The following is a 6384-nucleotide window of genomic DNA, read 5'->3' as shown; positions in this document are numbered from 1 at the left end:
CTTGGGTCGTCCCTTCCACATTTTTACTCTAGATCTCAAAGGAGTACCTGATTTTATTCTTTAATCCTTTTTTTTGATAAGTGAGGTTTATTAGTACTTAGTACATTCAGCAGTTTTACTAGTATCAGAACTTAACAGATGAGTAGCATTATTCTAATTTGTGACTTAGGAATAAGATAAACAAAGTAAACTCAACTAAGCTCAATTATCAGAATTTGCTTGTGTCATAAGATTTCCACAGAAATAATTACTTCTTACATGGGATCATTTGTTTATTGAAGACTACTAGGTCAGTATCTAACACAATTATCCTCATAGGATTGAATGGTTACTTAGACAGACATATCACTTATCAGAGTTTAGAAATATATATCAGACAACAGTCAGTACTTAAACACATTTATCAATTAATCACAGAATACACAAAGAGATTAAATTCTATAAATACTGATCATAAAGTCTGATAACACAGAACAAGACTAAGCAGATTTAGAGAAAGAACCTGAAATCATTCCAAGTTCATTTACCAATCTTGTAAAAGTGGCTTCACACAGTGATTTTGTGAAGATATCTGCTAGTTGTTGATCTGTTGGAACAAAGTGCAATTCCACTGTACCTTCATCCACATGTTCCCTTATGAAGTGGTACCTGATGCTGATGTGCTTTGTCATAGAGTGTTGAAATGGATTACCTGTCATAGCAATAACACTTTGATTATCACAGTAAATAGGGATTTTGAAATATGTTAACCCATAATCCAGTAACTGATTCTTCATCCAAAGAATCTGTGCACAACAGCTTCCTGTAGTAATATACTCTGCTTCTGCAGTTGATGTGGAAATTGACTTTTGTTTCTTGCTGAACCAAGAAACCAATCTGCCTCCAAGAAATTGGCAGCTTCCACTTGTGCTTTTCCTGTCAATTTTGTAACCTGCAAAATCTGCATCTGAGTAACCTATTAGTTTAAAATCTGATTCTCTAGGATACCACAATCCCAGATCAGCTGTTCATTTAAGATACTTAAAAATTCTTTTCACAGCTGTTAAGTGAGGTTCTCTTGGATCTGCTTGAAATCTTGCACAAAGACAGGTAGCATACATGATATCAGGTCTACTAGCAGTTAGATAGAGTAGAGAGCCAATCATACCTCTGTAATCAGTAATATCTACTGATTTACCAGTATCCTTATCCAGTTTTGTTGTAGTGGCCATGGGAGTGGATGCACTTGAACAATCTTGCATTCCAAATTTCTTCAGCAAGTTTCTGGTGTACTTAGTTTGACAAATAAAAGTGCCTTCTTCATTCTGCTTGACTTGAAGGCCCAGAAAATAGCTAAGTTCCCCCATCATACTCATCTGATATTTTGACTGCATCAGTTTGGCAAACTTCTTGCAAAGTCTGTCATTTGTAGACCCAAAAATGATATCATAAACATAAATCTGGACCAGAAGTAAGTCCTTTCCATGGTTGAGGTAGAACAATGTTTTGTCTATTGTTCCTCTGTTGAATCCACTTTCCAGAAGAAACTGAGCTAAAGTCTCATACGATGCTCTAGGAGCTTGCTTAAGTCCATAAAGTGCTTTATCAAGCATGTAGACATAATCTGGATGTTTGGAATCTACAAAGCCTGGAGGTTGTTCAACATATACTTCCTCCTCCAATTCTCCATTGAGAAAAGCACTTTTCACATCCATTTGAAAGACAGTAAACTTTTTGTGAGCAACATAAGCCAAAAATATCCTTATGGCTTCTAACCTAGCAACTGGTGCAAATGTTTCATCATAATCAATTCCCTCCTGTTGAGAATATCCTTTTGCAACCAGCCTTGCCTTATTTCTTGTAATTATGCCATCACTATCAGTTTTGTTTCTGAATACCCATTTTGTACCAACAACAGATCTATTCTTTGGTCTTGGCACTAGGGTCCAGACTTTGTTTCTTTCAAATTCATTCAACTCTTCCTGCATTTCTTGCACCCAATCAGCATCTTGAAGAGCTTCTTCCACTTTCTTTGGCTCAGTCTGAGAGAGAAAAGAATTGTAAAGACATTCATTTGAAGTACCTGTTCTAGTTCTGACACCTGCATCATGATTTCCAATTATAAAATCAGGTGTATGTGATTTTGTCCACTTCCTTGCAGATGGAAGGTTTTCTCTAGAACTGGATGCTCCCCCATGATCCATGCTGTCTTCATTTTCATTTTCTGATGCTCCCCCTGAAACTATGCTCTCTGAGTTGGATTCTTCAGTATTTAGATTTTCAGCACTATCAGAACTTGGCTTATCAGAACTTGACAAATCAGAACTTGAAGAGCTAGATGTATGTTCTGATGTTTCTTAAGATGTGGTAATATCTTGAGTATGCTCCCCCCTGCATAGGTGCATCTTCCTTTGACGTAGTCACCATAGTTTCAATAGCATCAGAGTTTAATCCATCAGAATTTATAGTATCAGGACTTAGATTGTCAGGATTTTCAGTATCAGAATTTGAGTCTTCATTTTCAAATCTCAGCTGATCATGGTCAATGAAATCTTCAAGACCAGTAATCTTCTTGTCATCAAAAGAGACATTGATAGATTCCATGACCACTTTTGTTCTTAAATTATAGACTCTGAAGGCTTTTGTGGAAAGTGGATATCCAACAAAGATTCCTTCATCACCTTTTAGATCAAACTTGGATAGTTGTTCAGGATGAGTCTTGAGAACAAAACACTTGCATCCAAATACATGAAAGTACTTCAGATTTGGCTTCTTTTTCTTCACCATCTCATATGGTGTTTTTCCATGCTTGTTAATGAGTGTTGCATTTTGAGTAAAACAAGCAGTCTGCACTGCTTCAGCCCAGAAATAGGTTGGAAGCTTTGCTTCTTCAAGCATTGTACGTGCAGCTTCAATGAGAGTTCTATTCTTCCTTTCAACAACTCCATTTTGCTGTGGAGTTCCAGGAGCAGAAAATTCCTGCTTTATTCCATGGTTTTTGCAGAACTCTTCCATTATCAAATTCTTGAACTCAGTGCCATTATCACTCCTTAAGATTTTCACAGAATCTTTGACCAATTTATCCAGATGTTTGACATGATCAATCAAGATAGATGTAGTTTCAATTTTTGTGTTCAAGAAATACACCCATGTGTATCTGGTGAACTCATCCACTATGACCAACGCATATTTCTTCTTTGCAATAGACATAAAATTCACTGGACCAAATAGATCAACATGTAGTAGATGATAAGGCTCAAGAATTGATGATTCAGTCTTGCTCTTAAATGAAGATTTTCTTTGTTTGGCTTTCTGACAGGAATCACAAAGACCATCAGGAGCAAATACTGACTTTGGAAGTCCTCTCACAAGATCTTTCTTGACCAGTTCATTTATATTGTTGAAATTTAAATGAGAGAGTTTCTTGTGCCAATTCCAGCTTTCTTCAATTGATGCTCTACTCATCAGACAAATTGCAGAACCATCAGCACTTGTTGAAAGCTTAGCTTCATAAATGTTACCACGCCTGTATCCTTTCAGAACAACTTTGCCTTTAGATTTACTCACAATTTCACAGTGTACTTCAAAGAAATCAACATGATAACCTCTGTCACAGATTTGACTTATACTCAGCAGATTGTGTTTAAGTCCTGAGACCAGAGCTACTTCTTTAATTATGACATTCCCAAGATTGATATTGCCATATCCCAATATTTTTCCAATGTTGCCATCTCCATAAGAAATACTTGGGCCAGCTTTCTCCACAAAGTCTGATAGCAGGGCCTTATTTCTAGTCATATGTCCTGAACATCCACTGTCCAGAACTAGAATATTTTTCCTGTTGCCCTGCAATCACAAAGACCACTAATTATTAGTTTTAAGGACCCGGACTTGCTTGGATCCTTTGGTCTAATTAAGTTTGTTAACATTTGCAGCGGATTTAGCATCAGAGTTTATGTTAAAAAATTTCTTATCAGAACTTACACTATCAGACTTTGAATCAGAATTTACACTAGAAGGAACAATGGAAACTTTCTTCAAAGAAGGTTTTATTTGATAATAATCATAGTACAAACTATGATATTCCTTACAAGTATAAATGGAATGCCATAAACTACCACAATGAAAACAAGGATTTTGTGGTTTGTATCTAACAGACTGACTCTTAACTCCTGATTTTGAAGGTAAGGAGTTAATATTCTTATTCTTCCTGCAAAAAGAAACCAGATGGTTAGAACTTCCACAGTTATGACATGTTTTCCTAGGAGCATCAGGAACAGGTTTATAACCATTGCTTTTATTCACACCTTCCTTTCCATTCCTATTTTTCCTAGGTGATTTTACCTTGTTTGCATTCTTAACATCTTTAAGCTTATGCTTAAGCTGCTTCTTTGTCATTAAGCCTATGTTTACTTCAGCTGTCTTTTCCTGTTTTAGTTTGTCAGAAGTTAATTCCTCTTTAACTTCTGATTTCTCATTTTCAGACTTTACAGTTACAAACTTAACAGGTTTTAACTTTGGCTTTTGCTTAACAATAGGCTTAATTTCTTCAGTTCCTTTATCATTCTTATCTTCTCCATAACCTAAGCCCTCTTTCCAGTTTCCACTACTTAGCAAGTTTTGAGTTGTTTTGCCAGAGTTAGTCCAAGACCTGATAATCTCTCTTTCTTTTTCTAACTCAGTTTTTAGAGATTCATTCATTTTTAGCACTTCATCCCTAACATAAAAAGCATCATCTCTATCCTTCTGAGTTTGATGGAACATGACTAACTCTTTTTCTAAGAAATCATTTCTTTTCTTAAAAGCAAGATTTTCAGAAGTTAATCTTTCACATGTTAAAGTTTGATCTCAATAACTAACAAACATGGTTTTAAGATATCTTCTCAACTCATTAATATCATCAGTATGAAAAGCTTAAGTAGTCTGAGGTACCTTTGTTTCAGCAGCTTCAGAACTGCTCTCAGCACTTTCTTTATCAGCATTTGCCATCAATGCATAGTTCTCCTCACTTTCAGAGTCTGAGGTGTCTGTCCAGCTTTTCTGCTTTGTGACAAGAGCCTTGCCTTTGTCACCCTTTGCCTTCTTGCAATCAGGAGATATGTGGCCTTTCTCTCCACAGTTATAGCATTTAATATTTGTATAATCTCCTCTGTCAGACTTTCCTCCTCTGCCTTCAGATCTTCTGAAATTCTTCTTATCAGAACTTATGCCTTTCCTGGAAAACTTCTTTCCCTTCCTGAACTTCCTGTATGCAATCTTTGTGATTCCTTTCACCATAAGTGCACACAGCTTCATCATCTCCTCATCAGCATCAGTCTCAGGCAAGCTTTCAGAATCTGAGTTATCATCACTCTCAGAACTTGATGACTCAGTATCAGACTTTATGAAAAGAGCTTTACCCTTGTCTTTCCTTGAGGAAGCTGCTTTGGGGGATTCTTCTTCAGCCTTAAGAGCAACTGTCCTTGACTTTCCTCCTTTCCTCTTGATTCTTTGTTCCATCTCAAGTTCATGAGTCTTGAGCATTCCATAGATTTCATCAAGAGTTGTTTCATCAAGATTGTAGTTGTCTCTTATTGTCGTTGCCTTCAAATCCCAGCATTCAGGAAGAGCTAACAGGAATTTAAGGTTTGAATCTTCAAGATCATACTCTTTATCAACCAATGATAAATCATTCAAAAGTTTGACAAATCTATCATATAAATCATTCAATGACTCATTAGACTTTGAGTCAAAATGTTCATACTCTTGAGTGAGTATTGTCTTCCTGTTCTTCTTAATTGTGTCAGTTCCCTGACACCTTGTTTCCAAAGCATCCCATATCTCCTTAGCAGTCTTGCAGTTGATTACCCTGTTTGACATTACATTATCAATGGCACTATGCAGTAAGTTTCGTACCTTAGCATCCTTAGCAATTGATGCTATATCTTCAGCAGTATAATCACTCTTCTCCTTTGGTACGGTCTTTGCTGCTTCACCTGTAACTGCAACAGCGAGCTTGGTTGGTTTGTGAGGCCCTTCCTTGATTCTATCAAGGTATTCTGGATCTGTTGCTTCCAGGAACATGGTCATCCTTACCTTCCATATGGGATATTCAGATGGTCTCAGTATGGGAACTCTGATAGTCTCATACCGACTTTGAATTTGTGTCTTTGGAGGTTCTTCAGTTTTAGTAGGCTTAGTTGGAGTTTCTGTGTCATACATGATTGTGTTTGGATCTTTAACTGTATGTGTTAGGTCACACACACTGTAGAGGGGGTGAATACAGTGTATAATATAATCAAATCGAACTTTAATATATTAAGTAACAGAAAACAAACTTTATTGAAACAATAAACTCTGTTACAGTATGGAACTGTTACCTCTCAGTGATGAACAAATATCACGAGAGCTGCTAGGGTTACAATG

The sequence above is a fragment of the Apium graveolens genome, chromosome 7 (genome assembly GCF_009905375.1).
Source record: "Apium graveolens cultivar Ventura chromosome 7, ASM990537v1, whole genome shotgun sequence".
Taxonomy (NCBI): Eukaryota; Viridiplantae; Streptophyta; class Magnoliopsida; order Apiales; family Apiaceae; genus Apium; species Apium graveolens.
Note: the sequence above shows the minus strand (reverse complement) of the source record.